This window comes from Schistocerca americana, chromosome 5, assembly GCF_021461395.2.
Source record: "Schistocerca americana isolate TAMUIC-IGC-003095 chromosome 5, iqSchAmer2.1, whole genome shotgun sequence".
Lineage (NCBI taxonomy): Eukaryota > Metazoa > Arthropoda > Insecta > Orthoptera > Acrididae > Schistocerca > Schistocerca americana.
This window is the reverse complement of record NC_060123.1, coordinates 243,288,312-243,304,634: the sequence shown is the minus strand read 5'-3', so window position 1 is coordinate 243,304,634 and position 16,323 is coordinate 243,288,312.

The window sequence follows — 16,323 nt, the reverse complement described above, 5'->3', positions numbered from 1 at the left end:
GCCTCTGGTCCTTACCGCTTAAGACCTTCCTACGAGCACTGCTGTAACGTCGTGGCTGCGAGTGGTACACCAGTCCTTCATCTACATCTACACCTACGTGGCTAATCTGCAAATCACACCTAAGTGCCTGACAGAGAGTTCACCGAACCATCTTCACACCAAGTCTCTATCATTCCACACACATATGCACGGATCAGCCAGAATATTAAGACCACCTGCCTAATAACCGGCATGTCCACCTTTGGCAAGGATAACAGCAGCGAAACGTCGTGATATGGAAGCAGTTAGGCTTTGGTACGTCGCTGGAGGAAATTGGTACCACATCTGCACACACAAGTCACCTACTTGCCGTAAATTCCGGGGAGTGGACGATGAGCTCTGACGCTACGTCCAGTCAGATCCCAGATGTGTTCGATGGGGTTCAGATCTGGCGAGTTGGGAGACCAGCCCACAAAATGGGACTCGCCACTGTGTTCCTCGAACCACTCCATCACACTCCTGGCCTTGTAGCATGGAGCATTATCTTGTTGAAAAAGGCCACTGCCGTTGTGAAACATAATCGTCATGAAGGGGTGTACGTGGTGTGCAACCAGTGTGCGACAGTCCTTGGGCGTCATGGTGTCTCGTACGAGGTCCACTTTTGGATGCCCACGTGAATGCTCACCAGAGCATAATGGACCCGCCGCCAGTTTGTCTCCGTCCCGCTGTACATCCCGCTGTGCAGGCGTGATGGAGCTGTACTCCTGGACGACGACGGATGCGTGCCTCAGACCAGCATGCTGAAGGAAGCATTGGGATTTATCAGACCATGCAACGCTCTGCCACTGCGCCAACGTCCAGGCTCGATGGTCACGTGCTGTCGTAGCTGTCGATGTCGTGATGGCACAAGCATAGGTCGTTGGCTGCGGAGGCCCATCGTTAGAATTGTTCGGTGCACTGTGTGTTTAGACACCCTTGTACTCTGCCCAGCATTAAAGTCTGATGTTAGTTTTGCCAAAGTTCACCGCTTGTCCTCGAACACGCGAAAGTCGTGCAGTTTCCGGAATGTTCGTGCCGAGCCTCCAGGCCATCACATTCTGCCCTCAGCCAAACTCGGACAGATCGTGCGCCTTCCCCATTCTATACACGAACAGCACGCTCACTGACGCTACATGCACCGTGCGTGTGTCGGACTAGCAGTCATTCCTCGCCAGGAGAGGCTGCTATCGCCTGGACGAGTTTATATCGATAGTAGATCGATGTTCATAATGTTTTGATTGATCAATGTATCTTTCCGTGCGAGCTCTGATTTGCCTTGTTTTATTATTATCGTTCCTTCGTGAGTAGGTCGGTGCCGACGAAATATTTCTACAGTCGGAGGAGAAAATTCATGATTGAAATTTCGTGAGAAGATCCCACCAGAACTATAAACGCTATTGTTTTAATGATGTTCACCATAAAACCCGTATCATGTCCGAGGCGCTCTCTCTCCAATTCGTCGCTAATACAAAACGTGCTGCCTTTGTCTGAAATTTCTCGATGTCCTCCGTTAATCGTATCTGGTTCAAATGGTTCAAATGGCTCTGAGCACTATGGGACTTAACAGCTATGGTCATCAGTCCCCTAGAACTTAGAACTACTTAAACCTAACTAACCTAAGGACAGCACACAACACCCAGCCATCACGAGGCAGAGAAAATCCCTGACCCCGCCGGGAATCGAACCCGGGAACCCGGGCGTGGGAAGCAAGAACGCTACCGCACGACCACGAGATGCGGGCTCGTATCTGGTAAGGATCCCGCGCGGTGCAGCAGTACTCCAAAAGAGGACGGGCGACCGTAGTGTAGGCACTCTCTTTAGTAGACCTGCTGCATCAGGTGTTCTGCCAATAAATTGCGGTCTTTGGCTTGCCTTCTCCATAACATTTTCTATGTGTTCTTTCCAATTTAAGTTGTTCGTAATAGTAATTCCTAGGTATTAAGTTGAATTTACGACCTTTAGATTTGATCGATTTATCATGTGACCGAAATTTAACAGATTCCTTTTATCACTCACATGTGGATGACCTCACACTTTCGTTAATTAGGGTCAATTGCCAACTTTTACACCATACAGATATCGTATCTAAATCGTTTTGCAATTGGTTCTGATCTTCTGATGACTTTGCTAGACGATAAAGGACACTATCATCTCCAAACAACCAAGACGGCTGTTCAGATTGTCGTCTAAATCGTTTTTATAGATAAGGAACAGCAGAGGACCTATAACACTACCTTGGGGAACGCCAGAAATCATTTGTGTTTTATCGCTGATTTTCCGTCGATTATTACGAACCGTGACCTCTCTGGCAGGAGATAAAGAATCAAATCACATAACTGAGACGATATTCCACAAACACACAATTTGATTACAAGACGCTCGAGGGGCGCGGTGTAAAAAGCCTTTTGGAAATCTAGAAATACGGAATCATTTCGAAATCCTCAGTCCATAGCTCTCAATCCATCTTATGAGTAAAGAACGATGTTTTCTAAATCCGTGTTGATAATGTGTCAACAGACTGTTCTCTTAGCGGTAATTCATAATGTTCGAACACAGTATATTTCCAGAATCCTGCTGTATGTCTACGTTAATGATACAGGCCCATCATTTGGTGGATTACTCCTATTGCCTTTCTTGAATACTGGTGTGAGCGTCGTCGAGCGAGCGGTTGTATATGAATGTTAATTATGGAGCTAATGCATCAGCAAACACTGAAAGGAACCTCTCAGTAGAGATGGGCAAACTCGTACATCCTTGAGAACTAGTTCACTGGTGATCGCTCTTTTTTGGGAACCGTTCATTTTTACTCGTTCACCGTTCATTTGTGCATGCATGGTATATGGTTCTTATGAAAAATTAAAAATTAGTAGCATAGGTGACTGAAGATGGAAGGCGCCAAGAGGGGGCCCCCGCCTCACCTCTGGAGTACAGAGTTTTTATTCATTACGGATTTCTCACACACTTGTAGAAGTAATTTTCGTGATTCTGCAAAACCTCTCCTCTAGCCAATTGTAGCGTTATGTGGTTGATCGCAGTGAAGTAATATAAGGTGGCGCACGAAAAACCGGCCCCGAGTACAGACTGCTTGCCATATACGCACGATTTGTTGCCCGCTACGAGCAGAATAGATAAACAAATAATAATTAGGCAGTTAAGAAATAACAACTAAGTTAATGCAAATAACAACTTCCAAAGATTCAAAATGGTTCAAATGGCTCTAAGCACTATGGGACTTAACATCTGAGGTCATCAGCCCCCTAGACTTAGAACTACTTAAACCTAACTAACCTAGGGACATCACACACATCCATGCCCGAGGCAGGATTCGAACCTGTGACCGTAGCAACAGCACGGTTCCGGACTGAAGCGCCTAGAACCGCTCGCTCATATCAGCCGGCAACTTCGAAAGAATAGATGACGATTGGTGGGCGACAATGAGCAGTCTAGTACTCGGGGCTGATTTTTCGTGCGCCACCTTCTACCACTGAAATAATATTGTAGAAGTTATCATATTCTCTTACAAAATGTGATTCGAGACACTTGACTATGGAGCGCGGGCTTCATTCTGTTGTAAGTCGGTCTGCCTTCCATAACAATGAACATGCTGTTTTACTTTGGATCAAAAAAGACGGAAAAAGACCACCCGTGTGTGCCGTACCGACTTCCTTTGCATGTGTGTAAAAAACAAAAAAACAAAAAAAAACTTGTCTTGTTATGTCTTCTGCTGTTTATCGAAACAGTGAAGTGAGCTGATGATATGCCCTTTTGTTACCCGAAAAGATGTATGTAATTTACATAATTATAAAATACATTTTAATTACCGTTCTTGGACCCTGAATAGAATACTAAAAGAACAGAAGTCCAGAGTTCAAGAAAGGTTTGAAACAGATCTAGAATTGGCTTGCGCAACGAACGAAACGAACAACTCGATACTGAACTAACTAGGAGCAGTCGGCAATGGAACTGCGACGAGTGGCCACGCGAAGAAGGACGAGTCCAGCCGAGAGAGATTTAGATCGAGACCGAGACAGACGGGAACGGGACCGAGGCTGGAACGAGACCGAGGCTGGAACGAGACCGGCCGACGTGCCGTTGCGGGAACGAGACCGACCTTTTCCCGTTCCCAGGAACTATAAGTAGAGAGCCGCGACCGAAGTGAACTATGAAAGACCGTTCCTCGGAATTCGTTCCTCGCTCCTTCCGTCTGTCTTGGTGAACCGTGCCTTTGGATCCGTTAGTTTGCGCACGACCAATCTCTACCTCACAGGTGTATAATCTGGACCGGAATATTTGCTTTTACTATGTGATTTAAGTTGTTTTACTACTCTGGGGATATCTATTTCTAAGTTATGATGGCGGCTGTTCGTGATTAGAATTTTGCAATATTTTCTTCGTCTTCTTTGGCGAAGGAGTTTAAGAAGGTTGTGTTTAGCAACTGGTTTAGCAGCACTGTCATCGACAGTATTTCCGCGCAGAGAAGGCATTGTTTGTGCCTTGCAGGTAGCATACTTTACATACGACCAATCTCTTTGGACTTCCTGCCAGGTTTCAAACAATGTTTCGCTGTGGAAATTGTAATAAGTATCTCGCTTTGAAGTCCGTGCCAGTTTTCGAGTTTCTCTAAAAGATATTCCTTGTAGACATGCCGGACAGTTCGCATTGATACATCAAGAAATCGGGCAACTCCATTCAAGGTTTAGTCATGGACTCGTCGAAACACGACAGCTCCTTTCTGCCATTCTGTCACGTCTCTTCACCGGGCCATCTTGCTGCGCTGTTTCAATACAAGCGTCTGGTTCGCACAAGTCACATCACAACGACCTACGTCAGCATCAGAGAGTGACGTCACCATAGGTTACCGGTTGCACACCATGTACAGCGCTCCAAAGCTACAAGGGTGCTGACTGGTGTACAGGGTGGTCCATTGAACGTGACCGGGCCAAATATCTCACGAAATAAGCGTCAAACGAAAAAACTACAAAGAACGAAACTTGTCTAGCTTGAAGGGGGAAATCAGATGGCGCTGTGGTTGGCCCGCTAGATGGCGCTGCCATAGGTCAAACAGATATCAACTGCGTTTTTTTAAACAGGAACCCCAATTTTTTATTACATATTCGTGTAGTACGTAAAGAAAAGGTACGTCTGAACATTTTATTTCGATTGTTCCAATGTGATACATGTACCTTTGTGAACTTACCATTTCTGAGAACGCGTGCTGTTACAGCGAGTCGTGGTCGTGCGGTAGCGTTCTCGCTTCCCACGCCCGGGTTCCCGGGTTCGATTCCCGGCGGGGTCAGGGATTTTCTCTGCCTCGTGATGGCTGGGTGTTGTGTGCTGTCCTTAGGTTAGTTAGGTTTAAGTAGTTCTAAGTTCTAGGGGACTGATGACCATAGATGTTAAGTCCCATAGTGCTCAGAGCCATTTGAACCATTTGTTACAGCGTGATTACCTGTAAATACCACATTAATGCAAGAAATGCTCAAAATGATGTCCGTCAACCTCAATGCATTTGGCAATACGTGTAACGACATTCCTCTTACATTCCTCTTAACAGCGAGTAGTTCGCCTTCCCTAATTTTCGCACATGCGTTGACAATGCGCTGACGCATGTCGTTAGACGTTGTCGGTGGATCACGATATCCTTCAACTTTCCCCACAGAAAGAAATACGGGGACGTCAGATCCGGTGAACGTGCGGGCCATGGTATGGTGCTTCGATGACCAATCCACCTGTCATTAAATAAGCTATTCAACAGCGCTTCAACCGCACGCGCACATCCATTATGTTGGAAGTAAATCATGCGTGTACATCATCCCGTGAAACATCTTGTAGTAGCATCGGTAGAACATTACGTAAGAAATCAGCATACATTACACCATTTAGATTCCCATCGATAAAATGGGGGCCAATTATTCTTCCTCCCATAATGCCGCACCACACAATAAGCCTCCAAGGTCGCTGATGTTCCATTTGTCGCAGCCATCGTGGATTTTTCGTTGCCCAATAGTGCATATTATGCCGATTTACGTTACCGCTATTGGTGAATGACGCTTCGTCGCTAAGTAGAACGCGTGCAAAAAATCTGTCATCGTCCCGTAATTTCTCTTGTGCCCAGTGGTAGAGCTGTACACGACGTTCAAACTCGTCGCCATGCGATTCCTCGTGCACAGAAATATGGTACGGGTGCAATCGATGTTGATGTAGCATTCTCAACACCGACGTTTTTGACATTCCCGATTTTCGCGCAATTTGTCTGCTACTGATTTGCGGATTAGCCGCGACAGCAGCTAAAACACCTACTTGGGCAGCATTATTTGTTGCAGGTCGTGGTTGACGTTTCACATGTGGCTGAACACTTCCTGTTCCCTTAAATAACGTAACCATCCAGCGAACGGTCCGGACACTTTGATGATGTCGTCCAGGATACCGAGCAGCATACATTGCACACGCCCGTTGGGCATTTTGATCACAATAGCCATACATCAACACGATATCGACCATTTCAGCAATTGCTAAACGGTCCATTTTAACACGGGTAATGTATCATGAAGCAAATACCGTCCGCACTGGCGGAATGTTACGTGACACCACGTACTTATACGTTTGTGACTATTACAACGCCATCTATGACAAAGCGAAAAAAGTGGTCCAACTAAAACATTCATATTTCTTTGCGTACTACACGAATATGTAATAAAAAATGGAGGTTCCTATTTAAAAAAAAAACGCTGTTGATATCCGTTTGACCTATGGCAGCGCCATCTAGCGGGCCAACCATAGCGCCATCTGGTTTCCCCCTTCAAGCTAGACGAGTTTCGTTCTTTGTAGTTTTTTTCGTTTGACACTTATTTCGTGAGATATTTGGCCCGGTCACTATCAATGGACCACTCTGTATAACCTGGTAGTCGTTTTGTATTTCGAATATTTGCGCTAAGGTGGTTATATTTCTGATTTTCTTATTCACATCACGTTATTGATCACAGAATTGCACCCACATCGATAACCATGCGCCAGCCACCTTACGCTGTGTGGTGGAGAGTACTTCATGTGCTACTGTCGATTCTTTCCTTCCATGTTCCAGTAGCGAATAGTGCGCTGGACGAACAACTGTTGGTAAACCTCTGAACGAACAAGAATCTCTGATTCGAACTGAATTTTATTTCCGTGAGGAATATGTAGGGAAAAGTAAAGGTGTTGATTGACTATTCTAGGAACGTAGTATGATCCCAGAGCTTTACCATTAAACCACTTGCGACGCATAACGCCCCATTTTAGTGTGCTATTCTTTGTATTTTCCTTATTTCGTCTATCAATCCCACTTCGTAAGCCTTCCATAGGCTACTGATGATCAACCCTCAGGTATCAGTCGAATGGGCGTTTAGTAAGCCATCTCCTCAGTTCGCTGATTTCACTCTCTGAGGATTGTTCCAACGAATGACTGGAAAAGAAGGAGCAATAAGATGAAACCTAGAATGTTATTTGACATTGTACCTAGCATAATCTATAGCTAAAACCTTCACTAGTTCTGAAGTCATCTCTAGAAAAACGCGACTCCGACCCTTGTTCTGTGCCAGTTTCGCTAAAAGTGAGTCATGGCACACCTTTTGGAGAACTTGCGTACTTGCTTTAAGCGTTTTCTCCTGTCTGTGCGAATCCTAGTGCTTTCTGGAACTAAAATCGCTACATGTCAACTTCGGTTACCACTTTTAATCTTCCTGATACACATTATGAATGGGCATTATGAACTAGTCTATATAATCTGTTTCGAAATGTTTGTAATTACGAAAAATAAAGTAGCAATGTCATGAAGAGATACTAATTAATCTTCATTTAAGCACGCTACGCTAGTGTTAAATAATATGGCAATTCAGATTACGAACACCAATAAAAGAAAATGGAGACATCACACAACTATAAAATATGCGTGCCGTTAATACCATGTTATAAGCACACTCCGAGACAAAAAAAAAAGACCCACCACGAAGCAATTATCCGAATGGGACAGGAATCGGTAGATGTGATGTACATGTATAGACAAACAAATGACTACAATTTCACAAAAATTGGGTAATATATTAAAGAGTAAAAGCTTCACAAATTGAGCTCTTCCCATAATGCTCCAAACGTTCTCATTTGGAGAGAGGTTCGGCGATCTTGCTGGCCGAGGTAGGGTTTGGCAAACACTAAGGCCCGTTTCACACTGGGACACTGGTGACGGTCGCCAGTGATGGTCACCGGTGACTGGTGAACACTCTCAGATCACGTGTCCGACAACGCAGGTATTGCCAACTGATTAGTTAGTGAAATGGACTCGCACATATTTCGCTGGCTTTTTATGGTCTGAAAAATAAGGTATTAAATTTGAAAAAAAGAACATACAACTTAACAATTTTGTTTTTCTTATCCATGCTCTTCTCATTGAAATCAGGCACAAACTTCGATGTAATTTCTTGCCACGCATTCGTTTTTACCACTTTGTTGCTACAATCACCGCTTTTCACATCCCAAATAGCAGGACGGCTTTCTACATCACTTACAAAATCTTCCGTGTTAGTCAAATCTAAACTCACGGCTACAGTGTGTACAGTATAATGTACAATGAATATTTTGAGTCACTGTCTCAGAAATTACTGCCTTTCACTTGGCAAATCTGCAGCGCTGTGTCTGTGATCAGTGTCCCAGTGGGAACACTCCAATTCAAACTAATGCATGTTCGGCGGTGACTGCTGTGAACGCAGTACTTCATGAACAACTGCTGTACCCATACCATCTACAGCGCGTTGAGGCCCAAAGGCCACAGGATCATCATGGCAGACGGCGGCTCTGTCAATGGTTCCTGCAGAAGAGTGCCGCTTGTTCACATCCAAGATTTTATTTACTGATGAGGCAGGGTTCAAAAGAGATGGTGTTGTGAATTTCCATAACCAGGATGTATGGTCAGATGTAAATACCCATGCTATTGAGGAAAGAGGGCATCAACACCGATTCTCAATCGACGTGTGGGCCGGCATACTTGGCTATAGATTAATACGGCCATAAGTGGTACCACAATGGTTAACTAACTAGGACGCTTTATGCAGACTTTCTCGCTGATGTATTGGCAACCTTGCTGGAGGCTGTGCTATTGCAGCAACGAATACCAATGCTGTTCATGTATGATGGCGAACCAGCACACTTTCGTCAAGATGTGCGCGAATATCTCACGCAGACATTTTAGAATCGCTGGATTGGTCGGATGGAGGGGGGGGGGGGGGGGGGAGGGAGGAGGAGGGGGCGGCACAGCTTGGCCTGCCCGTTCCCCAGACCTCAGACCCCTAGACTTTTGGTTATGTTGACGCATTAAGGAATTGATCTACGCCACGCCAGTCAAGACGCCGGAGGGCAGAGAGCTGTACTGTAATGAAGACGCCTCGATGAACACCTCCAGTTAAAACGTTATTATTGCAGAAAGTATGCATTTACGGACCCATGCTTATTGGACTTATCTCAGAAAGTATGTATTTCCAGACCCACGTTTGCTGAACTTATTTTGCTTGTTTCGGTGAGTACTGCCACCTCTCAAAGTATTCGACACACTCCGCTGCAGAGTGAAAATCTCATTCTGGAAACATCCCCCAGGCTGTGGCTAAGCCATGTCTCCGCAATATCCTTTCTTTCAGGAGTGCTAGTTCTGCAAGGTTCGCAGGAGAGCTTCTGTAAAGTTTGGAAGGTAGGAGACGAGGTACTGGCAGAAGTAAAGCTGTGAGGAGGGGCCGTGAGTCGTGCTTCGGTAGCTCAGTTGGTAGAGCACTTGCCTGCGAAAGGCAAAGGTCCCGAGTCAGAGTCTCGGTCCGGCACACAGTTTTAATCTGCCAGGAAGTTTCATATCAGCGCACACTCCGCTGCAGAGTGAAAATCTGATATTCGATACTTGTTTTTGAACATCCTGTAAGATGGTAGAACAGAGATTTAGAAACCCCGTCTTAAGGGGCCCCGGAAAGGCTCAAAATCATGAAAAGTTCAATTTTTACTTTTTTGCGTTTTCTGAATCTGCAGACTATTACCTTTTAATAGATATATAATTTATTCAATTCCGAAGACTACAACTATTTTTAAATTTTTTTTGAAATGTGTTCTACATGGGCGTGACCCACTGTGGCGCTGTTAAACTGCTGTCAAATGGTGTTATTATTAACGTCCGTGTTCATCAGGTACATTTTAGTGATGTGAGATAAAGTATGTGTTGTGGCTAACCTGTGATGGTTCAGTATATATCGCTGGTGTGATTGTCGATTGTTTCATGTTTATTTACTCTGTCGTTATCTCGAAAATATTCGTAATTAATTTTATTTCTTGAGTCTCTGTTTTGTTGAAGTATAATAATGAGTAAAAGTAAAGTTATTAGAAATCCTCTGAAGGCTTTTAAGAAAAGGAGAAATGTTGGAAAGCCAAAGGTATGTGTTATTACTGTAAACAATAAAGACGATACCCAAGTGAGTGAACCTAACCTCTCAAGTACACCTGCCCATAGCAGTCAAAGTGGGAAAGAAAATACTTCACAGAAGAAGCTTGGTTCAATGAGTGAAAACTATGAATGTTTTATGGGCGAATCGAATGTGAATGAAATATTTGATATGTCGGTTCTCAAAGGAATTTTTTCAAACTGTGTAAGATGTATTCATTGTAGTGAAGTTGGTCTGGAACTCTCCATAATAAACCACGTAGGACTTGCTAGTGAAATACAACTGAAATGTGATAAGTGTTCATACATGACCACCTTTTGGAACAGTGTTGCAGTAACTGCAACTGAAGAAAATGGTAGCAAAATCTACGAACACAACATTAGATTTGTTTATTCCTTGCGTTCAGTTGGTAAGGGTGCTGCTGCAGGTACAATTTTCTGTGGCATCATTAATCTTCCAAATCCCCCAACCAAGTTTACGACCTATAATAAATTAATAGGGTCTAAAGTAGAAGATGTCTGTATAGAATCTATGAAGAACGCCGTGGAAGAGGCAGTAATGGAAAATAATGGTAACAGAGATTTGACTGCAGCGTTCGATGGTACCTGGCATAAACGGGGACACACATCTCTTCATGGTGTAGTATCTGCCACCAGTATGTATACATGGAAAGTTTTAGATGTAGCAGTAATATCAAAGTATTGTAGATGTCCACAAAAATATGAAGGTACACATGAAAATAATTGCAAAGCTAACTGTAGTGGCAGTTGTGGAGGAATGGAAGTGGCTAGTGTTGCCAGTATATTCCAGCGTTCTGAGGCGAGTGATAAAGTGCGATATGTTAATTACCTTGGTGACGGTGATTCTAAAAGTTTCAAACATGTTCAAGGACTGAAGCCCTATGGTGATGATGGTATAGTGCAGAAATTTGAGTGTATTGGACACGTACAGAAGCGAATGGGAACAAGACTTCGGCGACTGAAAGCTTCGTACAAAAAACAAAAACTCAGTGATGGAAAAGGGTTGGATTGGAAGGGAAGGTTAACTGACAGTGTAATTGACAAAATACAGAACTATTATGGAATGGCTATTAGGCAAAATACACAAAGTGTCGACGAAATGAAGAAGGCTGTTTGGGCTCTTTTTTTTCATACTTCTTCAACCGATGAAAATCCCCAACATAGCTTGTGTCCCAAAGAAGAAGACAGTTGGTGTAAATATAACAAAGGATTGCTAACTGGTGAAGTGTACACTCATAAGCATAGTCTGCCTCATGCAATAATGGAGGTGATAAAACCTATTTTCAGAGACTTGGCAGCACCTGAACTGTTGAAAAAGTGTATTCACAGAAAAACTCAAAACCCCAATGAAAGTGTAAATAGTGTTATATGGTCGAGAATCCCCAAGACTGTATTTGTTGGAATAGAAACACTTCACTTTGGTGTGTATGATGCTGTTGCGACTTTCAATGATGGCAACATTGTAAGGTGCAAGGTATTTAGAAATATGGGGATGAAGATAGGTTCTAACATGGTACGAGCGATGCTTGCTTTAGACAAGTAACGCCTTCGGGCTGCAGACAGGGCTGTAAAGAGTCTAGAAATACAAGCAAGAGTAAACAGGAGAAGGAATAAGAGGAAGCTGGAGGAGGAGTTTGCAGAGGATGAAGATAATCCATCCTATGGACCTGGAATGCACTAAAAAGTTAATCCAATCTTTGTCGCTCGATTCCCAAAATTTTTATTTTCTCATACTAATTACATGTTTTCTAAGGATCTTCCAAACATATTTGTTTCAAACTTTCAGTAAATGTTACACAGTACCTTCTGCATAATTTAACACAGCCTTTTTCCAAAAAAACTGTATATTTTTGAATATATAAATAAAAAATTGCAAAAATATGTTGTGAATTTTCATTACAATTGAAAAAAAATCATCTTTAATAACTGAACTAAAATTTTGTAAAATCCCTGTGTTAAGTTGTAGCCCATATTACAATAAATAATCTGTAAAAAGTTCAACTTCCTACCTCAAATACTTTGTGAGGAAAGATGTAATTTATAAGCGTTATTTTAACATTGCAAGTATAGGGCGTTCCGGAGCCCCTTAAATTGCTAAACGTTTTCAGGAACAGGCGTGGACTGTGACTATAATGTATTAGTTATCAACTGGCAGAAAGGTAGAAACTGAGGAGATGGGACCTGGATAAATTGAAAAAAGCCAGAGGTTATTGAGAGTTCAATGTGAGCGTTAGGGAACGATTGATTGAAACAGGTTAAATGAATACTACAGAACGCGAATGGTTAGCTTTGAGAGATGAAATAGTTAAAGCAGCAATCGATGAAATATGTGAAACGGCAAAGATCAGTAGAATACTTGGGTAACATCCGACATATTGAATTTGATTGACAAAAGGATAAAATAGAAAAATGAAGCATGCAGAAAGGAATACAGATGTTTAACAAATGAGACTGAAAGGAAGTGTAAAATGGCAAAGCATGAATGGCTAGAAGAGAAATGTAAAACTATAAAAAACGTGACTATGGGAGAAGTAGATGCCGCATACAGGAAAATTAAACACGTGGAGAAAAGAAAAGTAGCAGTAAGAAAAGTCAGTACTAAGCAAAGAAGAGAAGGTTGAAGGGTCGAAGGAATACACATCAGGGCTACGTAAAGAAGACGTACTTGAAGATAAAGTTATGAAAAGTAGGAAATAGATGAAGATGAGATGCAAATATGATACTGTGAGTAGCACTTGACAGAGCTCTAAAGACCTACATTGAAACGCTCCTACAGTAGACGATACTGCCTCAGGATCATTACGTTCGTTGGGAAAATCAACCATGAAAAAACAGTTCTATCTGGTATGCAAGATATGTGAGATAGGTGAAATTCCATCAGAGTTCAACAAAAATATAATAATCCCTATATCAAAGGAGGCTGGTGATGTCATTTGTGAATATTACCAAAGCGTCAGTTCAATAAGCCATGGATGTATAATTCTGACACCGATTATTTACAAAAGAATGGAAAGTAGAAGACGGCCGTGGGCAAAATCGTTTTGGGTTTCGGAAAAGCAATGTTGACTTACGACTTGCCTTAGATGATACACTGAAGAAAGGCAAACCAATGTTCAAATAGTTCAAATGGCTCTGAGCACTATGCGACTTAACTTCTGTGGTCATCAGTCGCCTAGAACCTAGAACTAATTAAACCTAACTAACCTAAGGACATCACACACATCCATACCCGAGGCAGGATTCGAACCTGCGACCGTAGCCAAACCAATGTTGATATCATTTGGAGATATATAGAAAGTTTTTGAAAATGGTGACTGTAACACACATTTGAAACTCTGAAGGTAAAATGGATGAAATCAGGGAGCGAAATGTTATGTACAACTCCTACAAATACCAGACTCCAGTTATAAAATTAGAAGAACATCAAAGGAAAGCTATAAGTGGAAGTGAGACAGGAATGTAGCCTATTCCCGATTTTACCAAATATGTACATTGAGTAAGAATTAAAGAAATATGCGTTAACTGGGCATTGGGCATAGACTGGTTCAAGATTATGTGTTTTATGCTAGTAGAGATTGGTTGGTTGGTTGATTTGGGGGGAGGGGGGGGGGGGGAAGAGGCCAAATTGCGAGGTCATCGGTCTCATCGGATTAGGGAAAGATGGGGAAGGAAGTCGGCCGTGCCCTTTCAAAGGAACCATCCCGGCATTTGCCTGAAGCGATTTAGGGAAATCACGGAAAACCTAAATCAGGATGGCCGGACGCGGGATTGAACCGTCGTCCTCCCGAATGCGAGTCCAGTGTGCTAGTAGAGATATAAGAAAAAGAGAGTGTACTGTGTAGGCTTATGGGTACGAAACAATCAAATGGTGCTTGGTGAGAACAAAGACGGAAAAACTGTAACATTAAAGTTGTTTGAGAGTATCTGTAATTTAATGGATATCGAGGTCTTAACAAGAGGTCTAAATGTGTCTTAGCACCTAAACTGCAAATTAATATAATAAAAAATCTCGTAGCTAATACGATTCTGGATTTGGGCATAGCAAGGTTACCAAAAGTCGAATGAAACAAGATCACGAAGGGAGAAAGAAAAAAAAACACTTTCTTTGTAGAAAAAGCAATGTAGGGTCCGATAGAAACAAAAAGAGTAGCATTGTACGAAACACGTAATGCCTTAACTGTCAAAGCTGTTCGAAGTCATTGTGGGCATAGATGGCTACGAAAGAGAGTACGAGAATTCTTTAGCAATAACAACTTTGTGAAACTGAAGTACCCTACAAACAGATTTATCGCACTGACTTGAAAGACTTTAAAACTTCGGAGAAGCAAGAAATTTAAGCAGAGCAAGCCGGTCACTGTAACATCGTCTTCATAGAAGAAGAGGTGGTAAATAACTTTGAGGCTCGAAGGACTATCACTAACAATCCAATGTTATATATTACAGATTTTTCGTGTATACGAAAAATCATAAGCCTGACTGTCTGGAGTGTGCACCGCTGTGCGTAAATTAGCTGAGATACGCACTCCAGAGCGAACTCACTACTGTTGTGCCTTTTGTGCGACGCCAGTAAATTTCCATCGTAATTATTATTCTTAAAAATATTAATTAACCAGTAGAACTACCGACCGTTCCCTGGACGGTACCAGGTAGATTAAACAGGTGCAATAATTAAATATAACTCTACTGTACTAATTTTTTTTACTTATTTTGTTTCATGATAGGAATAACATTGCAGAGAGAAAAACCAAGGTATGTATAAATTACAAATAGTTAACCGGAGGAATTGTACCAGCAACATTTAAGAATATCGTCTATAAGGTAGGAAAGAACTCCAACTTATAGCTCGCATGTGTATATCCAAAGCATGGGCAAATGGGAAATGAAGGTTGAGCATTTTTCGCAGTAGCCAAGAAACTCAAATCCACCGAGATAGGAGTTGAAGCTGCATGTGAGGCGGTTTGGGCAAGACTCAGTATCAGGGGTGGGCATAAAATAATTCGATCTTTCGGTCGCCCACCAGACTAATCTCCTGATGTAACCGAAAACTTTAGAGAAACCTCAGTTCACTTGTACGTTATTTCCCCAATCACATTGTAATGATCGGTGGAGACTTTAATCATCCAACAGTTAAATGAGAAAACTACTTAACAGAACCTTAAGAAACTCTGGTCGTATAAAAAGGCTGTTAGTGGCATCAAAGTTAGTGTCTAGTCCCAAGTGAATGTGACAGGAACTGAAATTGAGGGCGGCAAAGCAAAAGCCGAAATGCTTAACTCTGTTTTCAAATGTTTCTTTACAAAGGAAACCCCTGAAGAATTGCCGCAATTTAATTCTCGTACCACTGAAAAGATGAATGAAATAAGTATAAGGGTCAGTGCTGTTGAGAAGCAGCTGAAATCGTTAAAATTAAACAAAGGTCCAGGATCCGATGGAATCCCTGTCAGATACTATAATGAATTTGCAGCTGAGTCAGCCCCTCTTGTAACTAAATGTAATCTATAGTAAATCCCTCGACCAAGAAAACGTGCCCAGTTCTTAGAAGAAGGTACAGGTCACACCTGTCTAGAAGAAGGGTAATAGAAGTGATGAACAATTTTAAGTACCGTCCAATACCCTTGACATCGATTTGTTGTAGAATCTTAGAACATATTCTGAGCACAAACATAGTAAAAAACGTAGTATCCTGTCATTATAATACAAATGAATCGCTTTTGGAATCGGCCAACTCACTTGAATACCTGGGTGTAACACTTCGTAGTGATATGAAATAGAATGATCACATAGGTTCGTTCAATCGTGGGTGAAGCAGGCGGCAAACTTGCGTTTATTGGTAGAATAAAGGG